The sequence below is a fragment of the Brassica napus genome, chromosome C5 (assembly GCF_020379485.1).
Source record: "Brassica napus cultivar Da-Ae chromosome C5, Da-Ae, whole genome shotgun sequence".
Lineage (NCBI taxonomy): Eukaryota > Viridiplantae > Streptophyta > Magnoliopsida > Brassicales > Brassicaceae > Brassica > Brassica napus.
Window position 1 is genome coordinate 42,396,026 of NC_063448.1, and position 16,385 is coordinate 42,412,410.

The 16,385-nt window shown below is 33.2% G+C and overlaps 1 pseudogene; it reads right to left on the bottom strand.

The window, feature by feature from the left end:
• Positions 1–1,698: 1,698 nt before the first annotated feature.
• LOC106374165 lies at positions 1,699–3,974 on the bottom strand (annotated as a pseudogene).
• Positions 3,975–16,385: the final 12,411 nt, after the last annotated feature.

Below are 16,385 nucleotides of genomic sequence, written 5' to 3' on the forward strand. Positions count from 1 at the left end.
AACAATTACTTCAATTTGCGTTGGATAAAGGCATTAAAGTAGCTCTTTCAGATTCTCAGCATGAGCAATTGGCTGAGTCGCAGTTCAAAAAAATAATACTAATGGAACCCTACATTTTATGTCATAATAATACTTATTATTGTTATATGTTTTAATTTTTGTCTTCTCGTTAATGTATTTTGAATACTACTTGTGTTTATCGTGTACACATTTCTCGCAACATCAATTTTGGGACGAAACTAAACTAGACTCCTATTAAAGTTGTTATGTATAAAGTTGCGCAGCTGTAATACTAACTTGCAACCCTAATTGGTTACATCATTGTGAAATACACTAAAATGATTGATCTTATGTTTGTGTCTAGGTTACCATACTATACTATGTTACCTATAGTACAACATCTTTCACTTCCTTTCACGACGCCATGCATACTATTTCGTTCTCATGTATAGTAAAAATGGACAAAAAATATCTCTTTTACGTACTAGTGCATAACTTTTCGAAAGGTATAAACAAAGTGCTAGTATACTTTAGTTTTTAACATTATGCATATATTGTTGTCCTCCCATTGCGCTTTAAAATTCTCTTTTAACCATATCTGTTTTCTATCATATGTCTTACATGTACTATGCAGAGCCACCAAAAGGCTTGCTATTATTTTTCTAACAGGAGCCTTTTATGCAGTGACGCTGTGTCAGACATATTCAGTTATATTATGTGTTCCTTCTTTCATCAAACTAAACAATCGTGATTTCTATTCTTTTATCTTTAAAATTACATATCTTCCCCCAGGTTCTCTATTTGCTATGGTTCAATAACTCTCATTACAGACACTGAATTCCTTTGAACGTGGAGGTCTATGGTTTTTAACGATCTGTCCATACTACACTGAATATAATATTGTCTCCTTCCCGTGTATTCCACCAACATAAATGCTGACATATATGTTGCGGTGCCTCCCACGGCCACCATATTTCTAGTTTCGTTGCACATGTAACTTATGTTTGTTATGCTTTCTTTTGAACCCAACTTTATGCATTTCTTTTTGTACCATATTTTTCTTTTAACTTCACCAATTATACCATATTTTCCTTTTGAAATCAGTGTAGAACTTGTACCAAACTGTACGCTACTATACTATCTGAAACAACAACCATGTTTTTTTCTTCCAGAGCCATCTCACGCGCACACGCTAGGAGGGAGAAAACGGAAAAAATAGGCTTTAATTGTCACATCCGTCCTACGTTATTGTAGCATGGACATATTCTTAATTTGTTTGTCTCTTATGAATATTCAGAAAAATCACCTTATTAGTTTTTCTATCAGCAAAAATATATTTGAAAATCAATTAAAAATATACGAGACAAATTTATATATTGGGCTTGGGCTTGAAAACAAGGGCCGAAGAACGAACCAACGAAAATAGAAACATAATAACATTAGAATTGATTTTTCCCTTACTTTAACAACTTTTCTAGTAATCAATGGCAACTTTCACAACAATCAAAACAAAAAGAGTTAAAATACTATAAAAAACGCGGTTAATACACTACATATTGTTAATGACCGTGAGGCGGCAACACCATACTAAAATATGAAGAACAATTAACAATACAATATGCGATTGGTTATATACTAATTCAACTAAAAGTTAAGAAATTCTCGTACTGACATGAATAAGAAGACAACATAACCCCCCCCCCCCCCCCAAGATATTGTATTATGGTTATTTTGTTTTGTATTTTGCGAAAAATGATACCATTACTGGAATAAAAATATCACTTTTATGAACAATTTACTTTTGAACAGCTGCATAAAACTTCATAAACTCACAATTTTTCTTTTACGGATTTAAAAAGTTTTATTTTCACACTTGTAATCACTACTATATTAATACTATTATGCACTTGTTGTCATGTGTTCTTTGTTCCTTCATTTCAACCTCAAGATAACTGTATAATAGTTATGCTTGTATGCAAGGATAACTGATTTCAAATACAATTTTGTTGATAGATAAACTAATACATAGTTGATCGTTCAAAAAAAGAAAACTAATACATAGTTGTAACAAATTAATCGATGATTTGTTTAAATAAAAAATTGAATAAATTAATCAATGATTACTTGGTCAAATTTAGACACGATGAAGGAGAAAGAAGAAAACGAAAGTAACACACACAATAAAACTCAAAGAGTCAATTTTTTTCTGTGAACAACAGACAAATTCATATAGACTCTGTAAACCAAACTCCGCGTCCATATAGACAACAAAAAACAGTTGATTTCTTGCACTGCGTGCTAGACTGTCCGCCATTGAATTCTGCGTCCGTGGTATATGGATAAGCTCTGAACTGTTGAAACTTCTCTTCAATAACTTTATATCTTCCAAATAACTTGCAAAGGCTAGCCACTCTTCAGGTTCAGAAACCATCTTCAGCAATTGAGAACAATCTGCTGCAAATGTGATGTTTAACTGTCTTAGATTCTTCATACATTCCATAGCCCAAATAAAAGCTTCTATCTCCGAATGAAGAGGTGATTGACTCGCTCTTGTATTTCTTGCTCCCATTAGACCATCAAAACCTTCTAGTGTACTATACCACCCTTGTCCCGAAAATATTTCCCCATCTTTCCAAGATCCATCCGTGAAACACCATCTACATGGGATAGATGGTACTGTCACGTTCGTTGCAGTCCGAGCTTGGTCAGTTCTCTGTGTAATTGTAATTTGTGCCTCAGCCCAGAGTACCGACTCCTTTTCTGCCAATCTAAGAGTTTCACACGGATCAATCTCCATATTACTGAAAACTTTATTGTTTCTTCCTTTCCATATATACCATAAGATCAATTTGACTTTATTGTTTCTTCCTTTCCATATATACCATAAGATCCATGCAAATTGATGATCTTCCATTTCCGGGGTAACCCTCCAAAATAAATGGTCCATATTTGCAAATAGGGATTGTAGGGGAAAAAAGTCTGGATTCGACGGAATTCGTGAAAGTGCCCAAACCTGAATTGCTGGTGGACATTCAAAAAACACATGATTTATGGACTCTTCTGGTGCTCCACACCGTGCGCAAGTTGTGTCCCTATGGATTCCTCTTGAGCGTAAAATTTTCTTCACCGCTATGCATCATGTTACCAGTTTAATCAAAACAAACAAACAACAGCACCAACCTCGTAAATTTTTCTTCCCTGCTATACATCATGTTACCAATTTAATCAAAACAAACAAACATCAGCACCAGTTTAATCAAAGAATCAATAAAATCGAAAAAAACAAAAAAAAATCAAAACCAGTTTAATCAGTTAACGAACTGCAAGGAACACGATAAGATTCATTAAAACACAAACCGGAAAATAGCTTCTTAATCTAGCAGAAGAATCAGATTTCTCCATCTTAATCCCTTTCTTATGAGCCTTAACTCCATCACCGTTGACTTCAACATCAGCACCAACCTCGATCCCATACCTCTTAGTCTTCCAGAAGACAATCTTGAACCTCACCTGCGTCTTCAAATCCATCTAAAAAACCGCAGATCCATTAGGCAAAACCGCTTGTGAAACCGCCTTGTTATCCAAAGGCAGAGTATGTCCCTGGTAGAATCTTGGCACTCTGTAGGTAGCGAGAGATGAGTTGTTGTTGCTGGAGAAAGAAAGGTGGACATCGTCGTAGTAGATATATAGGTCTCTGTTGGATTAGCGAAACGAACCATGAAGTTGAGAGTTGTATTGAGCCGTGAATGTGAATCTAAAGATTTGTTGAGGGCAGGGACGTAAAAGTACTTGATGGAGCATTTGGGTTTGTCGGGACGAAGACTGAGCCACAAGAAGAGAGAAGTGAGACCAGCTGTGAAGATGAAGCCAAAGCAGTAGCTACAACATGTTTTGCCACCATTGTCTGTCTCTTGATAAGATCCATTGTGTTTTAGATTTTTGATAAAAAAAAAATTTTGGTAATTGTTTGTCCGAAAGATTTGAAGATGTTTTATAAATTAGATTATGTGGTCTTGTGATTGCTTTAGCTGATATGTCAAGTTTTCTCCTAGAGACGACTAAGGGCATCTCCAACCACAACACCAAATTTGGTGTTGAAATTACATCAAATTTGGTGTTTTGGTGTCAAACTTTATTTTTCATCTCCAACCATTACACCAAAGCAATATTTTTATTATTTAATATTACAAACTTTTTCATTTTGATAATTTAATACATTAAGTATTTATGATTAATTATATTGATCACATATAAGTTTATACTTATTTATTAAAATTCAGTAATTTTTTTTATTTATTTATATATGTTATTTGTATTTTAATTAATTTTGATACTTTATATATTTTATTTAAAATAAGTCAAAAAGAAAATTTTATACATTTAAAATGAAAATCATTTTTATTTCATTTAAATATATTATTAATTAAAAATATAAATATAATATTATTTAATGTTTTACTAGTATGAAAATAAAATAATAAATACAATAAATATGATATATTCATTTTAACTATAAGTTAAAACTAATTAATAAAACTAATCTATTTATAACCAACTATAAAATAATAAAATACATTATTTTTAATATTTGGTGTGATGAATAGTATTACACCACCAAATTTAGTGGGATAATGTAATTTTTGATGTCCCATTAGAAATGAAATCACACCGTATTTTAGTGTCCCATTGAAGTTGGCCTAAGTAGTAGACACTAAAGTGCTTAGCCAAAATCAATTAAAAGAAGGCAAACTAATGGACGTAAGGAGTTAAATAAATAAAACAATTGAAGTATCATAAAGAACCAAAATTAGAAACAGCTAGGGATATTCAATAACAGAAAACCGAATCTTATTACATTTTTAAGTTGTACGAAAAAAATTGTTGAAATTAAGATTAAGACCTAAAAGTTTAAGAAGTACTCCCTATGTTTCATTATAAGTGTCGTTTTAGGTTTCGGCACACGGACTAAGGAAATAATTAATTTTGTACATTTCCTATAAAAAAACACTATTACCTATATACCTAACCATATTTCAACCAATAAAAAAATAAATTTTGCATAAAATTAATAAATTTTGTATTAAAAATCGAGAACAACACTTATTTTATAACGAAAAAAATTCTCTAAAACAAGACTTAATATGAAACAGAGAAAGTATGAAACATTGAAACTCTCATTTTTAAGTAAAAGATCTAAAAGTAAGTTGGAAAAAAAAAATCTAAAAATAATGGGGAGATTGTGTAACGATATTAAATGCGGATGTTCTTGTTGCTGTTCGACAGATAATTAGAGGTTCATCTAGTGACAAAGAAAAAAAAACAATTTTATATGCATCCGAAATGGCATGGCCCAGAACCTTTTGACTGAACTGTACTAATTTCTAAGTATATCAGACGGGTCGAATCGGATGGGATCTCAGATCTCTTTCCTAATTAAACACCAGTCACCATCAATAAAAACTTTAAGCAATTCTTTTTCATATGTTTAATTGACCCTACACTTTTTCCTTTATCGTAGATGCTGTTATAAATCAATTGGTGGATAAAACCTCAGACACTTTTTCCTAATCAGCCTCAGCTCCATCCGTTCTCAGCTTACATCCCGGACAGCTACAGCTCGCGTTCCCGATCAGACGCGTTCCGTTCCAGCTTGTGCCTCAACACGCGTCCGTTCTAGCTCGTTCCAGCTCGCGTTCCAGCTTGTTCCAGCTCGCGCCCCGTCCAGCTCGAGGTTTTCTTGGTGGTCCGGTTCTACAATCTTCAAAACCTACAGGTAATTCGAATTCTGAAAACATGAATCGAATCTGGTTGTTTTGTAAAGATTGAAACCCTAAAATATAATCTCTAAAAGGATGAAAGCCATAGGATAATAGATTGATACCCTATAAGTAAATCGAAGCTCTATAAGTTCGATCCAAACCCTAAAATCGAGATTTGATCCATTGATCAATTAAAATCAGAACCTTGAAGATTTTGAATCTCAAAATTAAACTCCCTTGATCTAAGATCAAATCGAATTCCCAAAACCCTAATTTGAAAAATCGATTTTAATTGTTTGGATTTTAAAATTTTTGTTTGATTGATTGATCACCTAGAACTATGATTATGATTGTTTAAACTTGAATCTTGAATCGGAAGTAAATGGCTTGTTTAAATCAAAACTCTAATGATCTAGTTTAGATTGTTTAAAAATCAAAATCTGAAACTATATGATTAGGTTAAACTGTTCTAGACATAATCATACTTGTGGCCGTGTGGCCTTGTTGCATTCATACCTAAACCTAATCACATTGATTGATTGCAATTGCACTTAGAATCTCATGTTAGGATGGTATTGAAATTGAAATTGAAATCAAGTATGATTGTTCTTTGCTTGGCCGATTAGCTTGCTTGTGTTGAGTACATTGTATAAACTGATAGAATGCATCTATGCTAGGATTGCAATTACACAACAAACTATATGCATTGATCCTGAATTGAATCATTAGCCGTGCGGCTTGTTTTCCTGTTTTGGCCGTGTGGCTTCCTCATGGCCGTGTGGCTTCTTCTTGGCCGTGAGGCATAAACCTTAGCCATAAGGCTTGCTTGCTTGATTGATTCTATTGATTGTGAGTTAAGTCAGCTAGATTGATTGCATATTGAATCTGAAACCCTAAATCTCGAATTTGAATCCCTAAGGGCCTTGAAACCCTAAATCGCATGATATTGATCCAAATTGAGTTTAGGTTTGATTCTTGTTATTTTGACTGATCTAATTGATGTCTTGAAAGCTAAGGTGCTAGATTATTTTGATTCTCATAAAATCTGAAACCCTAGCCATATTTTGTATTGCTAAGATGATAAAACCCTAATTGGATCAACATAGATTGTTTGCATCATAGCTTGGCCGTGTGGCCTTTATTGCACTTTACTATCATAGCCGTGTGGCTTGCATACATCATATCACCTTGATCACATATAGAATCCGAAAGCTAAGATCGTATGCATCATATATCTATCTAGCCGTGTGGCCTCTTTTCTTGCATCATGACTGTATGACCGTGTGGCCTTGATTGTTTTGCATTAAACCCTCATAGCCGTGTGGCTTACTTACTGATGCATTGATCATTACTTGATTGCTTGCTTGGCCGCATCATACATCACCTAGGCCATGTGGCCTCATTGCACATCACCCCTATAGCCGTGTGGCTTGTTTATTAGGAATGCATTAACTCGATTGTTTACTTGGTCACACGATTTATTTTCTTATAAAGATTGAGTGATATATGATTACAGATGTCAAAAATCAGCAATCTAGATTATGCTGCCCTAAATCTCTTTGGAGATAATTATTTACGATGGGCATTAGACACAGAGATTGTCCTGAAATCAAAGGGCCTCGGTGAATGTATCATCGAGGACAATAATGCAAGTGAAAGTAATAGATACATGGTAATAATGATTACTCGCCAACCCTAAGCCAATGAGGCTGCAGAAAAAAAAAATCTAAAGAAAGCAACCACGTCCATCATGATAAACCATACGGCTGTAACCGTGATGGATGGAAAGGACGTGGGCATAGCCAAACCACCTTATACGACCATTGACATAGGAATCACTATAACTGTGGTTGTGGACCCAGTTTTGTCCATGGTTAACGGAGAGGAGGCTGTGGCATTTCTAAGCCACCACACTCGACCAAGTCAGTGTGCCATAAGATATGTAATGGGGAATCATTAGGCTAAAACATCTGTTTATCTAAAAAGAATAATGTTGATTTCGAATTATGTGTTTGCTTTGCTTTATGTTTGTGATTTTCTTAAATTAAGAACTTATATTATAAGATGAATGAATGATTTTAGATATGACTAAGAAAACGCCAATATATAAGGCAATGTTGCGGGTATAGTCAATCAGATAAGGGCCTGCGACCAATATAGAATTGCCTAAAGGGCTACGGCTAGACTTAGTACATTGGTGCCTAAAGAGGCTAAGTACATTGGTGCCTAAAAAGAGCACGCAGGCTTGAAAGACCTAATGCTCTATATCCACCCATAGAAGCCCATTGAGTTTATAAGATATATGATATAAGAATGGTTTCCATATAGAAACAATGGGCAAAGGAAACAAAGAGTGGTCGAAACTATACATGCATTCTCTATTGATCTAGACTATGCAAAGATCAGTATGATAAGAGGCAAGAGCCATGGTAACCAGATTGGTATACCCCACGAAAATTATATACTATATGGCATGACCGGATTAGCCATCCTAGTCTAAACTTGATGAAAAATATTGATATTAAAAGGGCACACCGAGTTATCCCATAGTATCTCACGTTGTGTAACATGTACACAAGGGAAACTCATTAGGTATAATGTCCCAAGCATCTGCAGATTATAGTATGATCATGAGGGGGAGTGAGGACAAACCCGTGGTCCATGACCATACTATAAACATGGATATAACAGCTTGATAACAGCTTGGCCGTACATGCTATTACCTATAAGGTTCAGACTCTAAAGTCTATAAGCTTGGAGACATCACGAGTTTTACATGTATATAAGGTTACTATGCATCAGGCCATATATGTGAGCATAGATATTTCCATCTCAGATTGAATACAGGTCATGAGCCAGACATATACTATCTTAAGAGACTATTGAATAAACCACCACAGACATATGTGCCGTCTAAGATGGAACCTCAGAAGAGGATTGGAAATATATGTTGGATAAAAGTATGTCTTTCTCCCACGAGTTTTAAGAGAACTTGAGCCAAATATGGGTGATCAGATTGAGGCCAGGTGCACGGATTGCATGACTAATGAATCCGACTATCCAACATTAGAGGGAGAAAGTTATAAGCTGATAAAGATTAAAAGAATGATAAGAGAAATAGAATGGTATCAACCGTCATTGTCTTGGCAAGATCCTCGGACTAAAAGTATGATTTAAGACGTCCAAAGAAAGATTATACAAAGCTAGCTAATCTAGATGCCAGACATTGACCCGAAAAGAAAAGAAAAGAATGACTAAGTCATAACCAGCTTAGCACCAAACGAAATCTGATGTCCTAGAGACATAGTCAAATTGCTACAGAGTCTATACAAGATAGACCAAAGTGTTCCATAAGATACGGAACCTCGGAAAGAAAAGGTGCATAGAATACATATCCGAGGTCAAAATAGAAACCATACCAGACATTGAGAAAAAGATATGCAGCTAAACATCTAAGGTACCAAACCATGTAGCTTGGGACGCCAAGCTACTAGGTAACAAAGGTCCTGGATAATGAAATCTCAAATCGATTAGATCATGTCTGGAACACAATGGAACTACACATATATATAAGTGTCGACACATGAGAGTTATATTTGTATAAGGATACATAAAGTAGTAGCACTTGAGTTTAAAGATATAAACGAGGATCATGAACCCACGAAAGAGTACTCATAAAGATTAAAGATTAGATTGAAAGATAAACATGGGGTTCAAGGTATCTAAAGAAGAGATATGCGTATTGGCCATACACATATAAAGAAACACCATCTGATAAACCAGTAAAATAGATGGGTCTTGTGAGGGAAAAGAAACCGTGAGAGATGGTACATGATCACGAGGTGTAAAGGTGTTCATGTTTTCCTACTAACAACATTCGATCATAGCTTGTTACACAAGGATACTCACAGATACCAAAGAAAAAAATTATAAGGAGATAAACTCCTATGTGGTGGATGCTGCTACATATTTTCGAAATTGACAAAAGGTCTGGTCATAAGAAAGAAATTAGATTGACATACACTGATGTAGTAAGCATCATATGGATCACTGGATAAAGAACAACATTGTTCCTAAGCTGTTCATGGACTGAAACAAAGCAGCTGCATATTTTATGTAAATGAGTTGTATAAGAACAATCCAATTCAGTCCATATACTTATAAAAGAGATTTGAATTCCTTGTGTTTACTTATACTAAACCAGCCTAAAGAAAGGTTAGTTGATTGATACAGATTATCTATTAAATCTGTGTGGGTGTTCGGCTAGAGGCGTTCGGCCCTTCTTCTTTGATCATGGCTAGTGAAAAGAAAGATCAGCCATCGTGTTGTAGTCCATAAACACATGTGGCCGAGGTCCATGACCTAATATGCGTGATATGGTCCACGGCAAGAAAGGTCATGGGACGCCATCATATATTAAGATAGGACTGCAAAGACTAATGAATGTAGCATTGCCAAAGGCAAGAATAGTCGATGGTCATGTATGAGGTCCATGAGTGTATTTGGCTGCAGAGCCATAGTTCAATGAGATCGTAAAACTCATTACAGCAATAATCATTGATCACATCTTGATCTTAGACACTCATGAGACAAGTTATAAACATGTATAGGCGAGATCTATGACTCAACATGAATCGATCAGATTATAGTGTGGTTGATATACATCCGTGTAGAAAAGATGCACCAGGACATAAACTTATGACTTGAGATTACAAGTTCATGGCACCATGCTCAGCATGCATATTGTCTGTAAGTCTGACCGACCAAATTAAGAGTAGTCGACAGCAAAGATTCACTTATTGACCATGCACACAAGATGTCATAAGACATGAGAAAAGACCGGAGAGGTCAAAGTAATCCGTTACAGTTCAGTAATAAACTTGGCCGATTTGCTTACTTCATACCTGCACGTTCAGGAAGCTCACGCATCAGATGCGTAGGCTGAAGAACTTCCATTGAGGTTCACATCAGGGGGAGTAGTACGTGTTGTACTCTTTTTCCTTCATCATGGTTTTGTCCCACTGGGTTTTCCTGATAAGGTTTTAATGAGGACAATCCTGAATGGTTATGACATCCAAGGGGGAGTGTTATAAATCAATTGGTGGATGTCCATAACCGGCCCGGTCCATAACCGGCCCAAACCCTAGAGAGAGAGACGGTCCAAACCCTAGAGAGAGAGGCGGCGGCCGCGGCATGGAGAAAGAGAGAAAGTCGGCTAGAGACTTTCCATTCTTCTAGTTTTCCTATTTTATCTATGTTTATGATTTGTAATATTTCCATTTATGTATTTCCATTTATCTCTCATATAACCCTTATATAAAGGGATTTCTTATTCATTAATAAAACACAGAAATATTCAGACCTAAAATCTTCGTTTTAGAAGAGATGCTACCTTTTTCTAATAAAATTTGATCTTCCCGCCCACATTGATTACAAGATCTGACTACACCCACTAATGACCAATCCACTTGTCTAAAGTCACTTTGCAGATACAATGGAGACAATTCAAGATTAAAAAACGAACTAATTAATTAATAATCATTTATATTTTACATACTTATATGAAAAAACCAAAATATATATTCTAGTTATTTGTTCTACCTTCTTGATTCAAATTCGTATAATATATGATGCTGAAATAACAAAAAATAGTATTGAATACATCTCGACATCGCATAAACCTTCCACTGGTGGAAACCTCAACCAACCTCTTCCCATGGATATCGTGGTCCATCTGGACCGCTAGGAATCTCTTGATCTTTGAGAACAGAGCGCTAGATCCAACAAATACCATGACAAAAGCAATCGCAGCAGCAAGAGAGTGCTCAATCGCACTAACTTTATCTCCATCATCGGTAACAAAACCTTTCGACCAGACAAGCCTCACCCCGAGCTGTCCCAACTCGACGATACTATGCTTTATCAATGCCTCCTGGATTGCGAGTACAAAACATGCATGTTTAGCTTAGATCTTCCCCGATTCTGCAAAGAAGGAAATCAACTGAGGATCTCTGTTTAAAGATCATGTCTCTTCACCTCTCCTTGCTGAGAGCCTGGCGATTAGAGCTTTACTGCTCCAAGCTTCCTCTCTCGGTTACACCAACATCTAGATACACTCAGATTCTCAAGAACTCGTGTGAACAATCAATGGGAACCGACGACCGGCGGAGCTCTACGGAACCCTGTCGGACATCGCCTCCTTGTCTCTATCTTTCTGTTTCTATTGTTTCACCTTCATTCCACGTTTAGACAATGGACATGCTGATAAATTAGCCAAATCTGCTCTATCCCTTGAGCTTATTGAGCCTAATTTGTAAGAACCCTATTTTAAGTTTAATCTAATCAGGTGCACAAAAAAAATATTGAATACAAGCTCATTTTCAAAAAAAAAATCTGGTATAAATATTTTAATAAACTGAATAATTATTGGAAAAAACAACTGAACTGTAACAAATCCATACTCCCTTTAGTTGAAATCTGAATGGAAATAGTAGAATCCAAATTATTCTGGAATCCAAGTAAATAACCCAAAAAAAATAATAATTAGAATTTGTTTCATTACAGAAAACAATACAAGCGGGTTTAATGTTAATAAACAAATAAGAAGCTCTGTGTCCAAAATTAGCAATAGTCTGGACCATTCATTCTTACATGTCCTCAAAATAAAAACAGAGGCTCATATCAAAACTACTTATTACGAAACCTCCTCTTTGAATTAAAACTTTTGGATTTTGAATCTTTTTACCAGTTTTGAAACCTTAATCGTTTGATTCAATCTTCTTTGTCAAAGGCTTGGTTGATTCCTTGTTTTTTTTTCTCCGGCTGCCTTGCGGTTCAAGTAATCACAAGGCGGCGGCGAGGAAGAAAGAGTAATATTCAAATGATGAAGGCTGTTACAGTTAAAGCGGGGATGAAGTTACCTTGGGGTCAGAGCCGTGCTTCAAGTGTATCCAAAAAGGCTTTCGCCTAGGGCCCCCAAAATATATAATTTTTTTTAGGGTCCCAAATTTCCAAAAATTATTAGTAGTATATTGGTTTAAGTTTGCCATTTATTATTCAATAAAAGTTCAATTATCTACATTGCTTTTTAAAAAAATGAGTATTTTATTTTATTGTCAATTTTCCAAATTGAAAAAATGAATATATGTTTTATATGTCAAACTCCTAAATAAAAAGGAAAAAGTGCAGCTTTATATACCAATCTTGACGATTCCAGTTTCTGTCGCCACTGCTGAAAGAAGCTTTTCCAAGTTAAAGCTAATAAAGTCTTATCTTCGATCAACCATGTCACAAGAAAGATTAAATGGTCTAGCAATTATATCGATCGAGAGAGAATTAGTTAGGAATCTAGATTATGATAATTTGATTAAAGAGTTTATTGAAAAAGAGGGAAGAAAAATTTTGTCTTAGTTTTTTAAAGTTATTGTCTTAATATTTTTTTTTCAAATATATATTGTACTATGATAAAAAAAATTTTATAAAGGGGCCCCATTTTTATATTCGCCTCAGGCCCCATTAAACTTTCGCACGGCTCTGCTTGGGGTACACGCTATTCATTAAGTCTATTAATCCTGTTATCATCAATTATTTTCCTGTGCAACGGCCAGGATTATGGAACGCCAACGGAAGATGGAGCAGGAGGAGGCGAACCACCGCCTGAGATGGCTCATTGTAACGGTATTTTCATGAGCTACAGCTTCGGCAGCCGTGAAAGAGAGTACCCTCACGTCAGAACGTGACCGCACAGTCTTGGGAGTTTAAAGCGACTGCGATGATTGTAAACGCGGGCAAGGAAGAGCTCATGGGATGGCAAATGTTTATAGGGTTTCGTCACAAGGAACTAATCGTTTCTGCGACTGGTGCGGCTCCAATGGACGGAGATTATCCTCTGGATGCTAGCAACGGAACCACGTTCATTGGATCGCCAAACACAGATTTGAAAACCTCTATTGAAACCGCAGGTGACTTCACACAGATATCGACCAATATCGAAATCACCGGGACCCTTTTTGGGGTTGCAAAGTCGGTCATGCCCATGCCAAAAACTCCTAAGCTCATCAACGACGGTTGGGAATGTCCTGCCGCAAAGAGGAAAGGTTAGATCATACTAACTAGACTCCATTGTTGACTTTTCAGTATACACTAATACACAATAAATGTATGTAAGCGTTTATTATGTAACTAGGATAATAAGTTATTATTTTTATTATATTTTAGAGAATGAAACAATAGTTTGGCTTCATTTGGATTAGGGGTATTCAATCTAGATATCAGATTGGTTTCGGTTCGGTTCGGTTTTTTGGGTATTTTGGTTAGTAAAATATAACTATTATTTTAAATCCATATTTACTTTGACTTTAATCTTTCACATACATTTGAAAGATTTCAACTGGACAACTAAATTGATCAGCCAATCTTGTTGCTTTAAATCATTAGTATTTATATATATATATATATATATTATTTAGTTTGAATATTTATTAAATAAAAATTCATATGCGTTATATTTTATGATCATTTGTAACTTATTATAACAAAAAAAATAATCTATTGATCACAAAATTTTCAGAGTGAGAATCTTCAAATTTCTAATAATATATAGACGTTTTGAAAAATTCAAAATATAACATATAAGAAAAAATATAAATGTTTTTATTATATATTTAATGTGATTTTTTTAATATCTTTTAATAATATAAAATTTAAAAAAAAAACTAAGATACCAAAATTGTTATCAAATATTTATTATTCATATTTCATATATACATTAATCATATTAGGTAATTTCGTAGCTTCTAATTAAGGAAAGTGCAAAAACAAAACTTGGTAGATTATTTATCAATTCAAATATTCGATAGTTAGTTTAATAAAAAATATGATGCAAGTTAAGATGGACCAACCTATTTTTTTAAGAATAGTATATTTTATATAGTCATTTATTAAATGAGAATTTATAATCATACAGTTTTATGATCATTCATATCGTTTTATAACTGAATATTTAAATCATCAATAACAAAATTTTCAATGTGAAATCTTTAATAAGTTTATAATTTATAAATGTTTTTGAAAATTCATTGAAAGTTTTAATATAAAAATATTTATGTAATCTTATGGTATATAGTTTAATCTATATATATATATATATATGTTTTATTATTAAATGATATTTTTTACTCATATGGTTTTAAAATCATGTGTATCTTCTTATAATATTAAATAAAAGTTCATATTAATACAATTTTATGATCATTTGTAACTTATTATGACAAAAAAAATAATCTATTGATCACAAAATTTTAAGAGTGGGGATCTTCAAATTTCTAATAATTTATAGACGTTTTAAAAAATTCAAAATATAACATATAAAAAAAATATAAATGTTTTTTATTATATTTTTAATGTGATTTTTAATATCTTTTAATAATATAAAATTTTAAAAAAGAACTAAGATACAAAAATTGTTATCAAATATTTATTATTCATAATAATTAATTTTCACATATATGTTAATCATATTAGGTAATTTCGTAGCTTTTATTTAAGGAAAGTGCAAAACATTTTTTGGTACATTATTTATCAATTCGATAGTTAGTTTAATAAAAAGTGTAATATAAGTTAAGATGGACCAACCTATTTTTCTAAGAATAGTGTATTTTATATAGTTATTTATTAAATAAGAATTTATAATCATACGGTTCTATGATCATTCATATCATTTTATAACAAAATATTTAAATCATCGATAACAAAATTTTCAATCTGAAATCTTTAATAAGTTTATAATTTATAAATGTTCTTGAAAATTCATTGAAAGTTTTAATATTAAAATATTTATGTAATCTTATGGTATATAGTGTTTAATCTATATATATATATATATATATATATATTTATTTATTTTATTATTAAATGATATTTTTTACTCATATGGTTTTAAAATCATGTGTATCTACTTATAATAAAAATGTTAAACTATTGATCATTAATTTTTAACATAATAATTTTAATAGTTTTAGTCATTTATTGTCGTTTTTAAAAATTCAAAATATAATATATACGAAAAAATCTAAATTTTACTTTTATAGCTAATTTGATTGTTTAATTTATTTTAATAATATAAAATTAAACAAAAAATGATGGAGGAGATATAAATTGTTATCAAATCTTTATTATTAAAATCATTAATTGTTATATATATATTAGTCATTTATGGTAATTCCGTAGGTTTTATTTAAGGAAAGAAAATAGCATATCATATTATTATATCATATAGTTTGACCAACTTATGTATCTAACAACATATAAAAATCGAAGGTGGACCTACTTATTTTTCAATTGAATGTAATTGACTACCTAATTGAGTGTCACCTATGCATTGGGGCCTATTTTAATTAATACAAAATTGAGGTTACATCTTTTCAAATGTTTCCCAATTAATATATAGGGGATTGCTTACGTTTTAGAAACACGACATTTTAGATATTTAATTTGTTTATTTTATTCACGTATTTTCGCGTTTGCTATTGGGATTATTTAGACGTTAGTGGACATTAATCTCTAAAAATTGTGTACATCCGGAATTTAGTTGTCATAAGGAATATATTAGAGACTTGGAAGAATTCA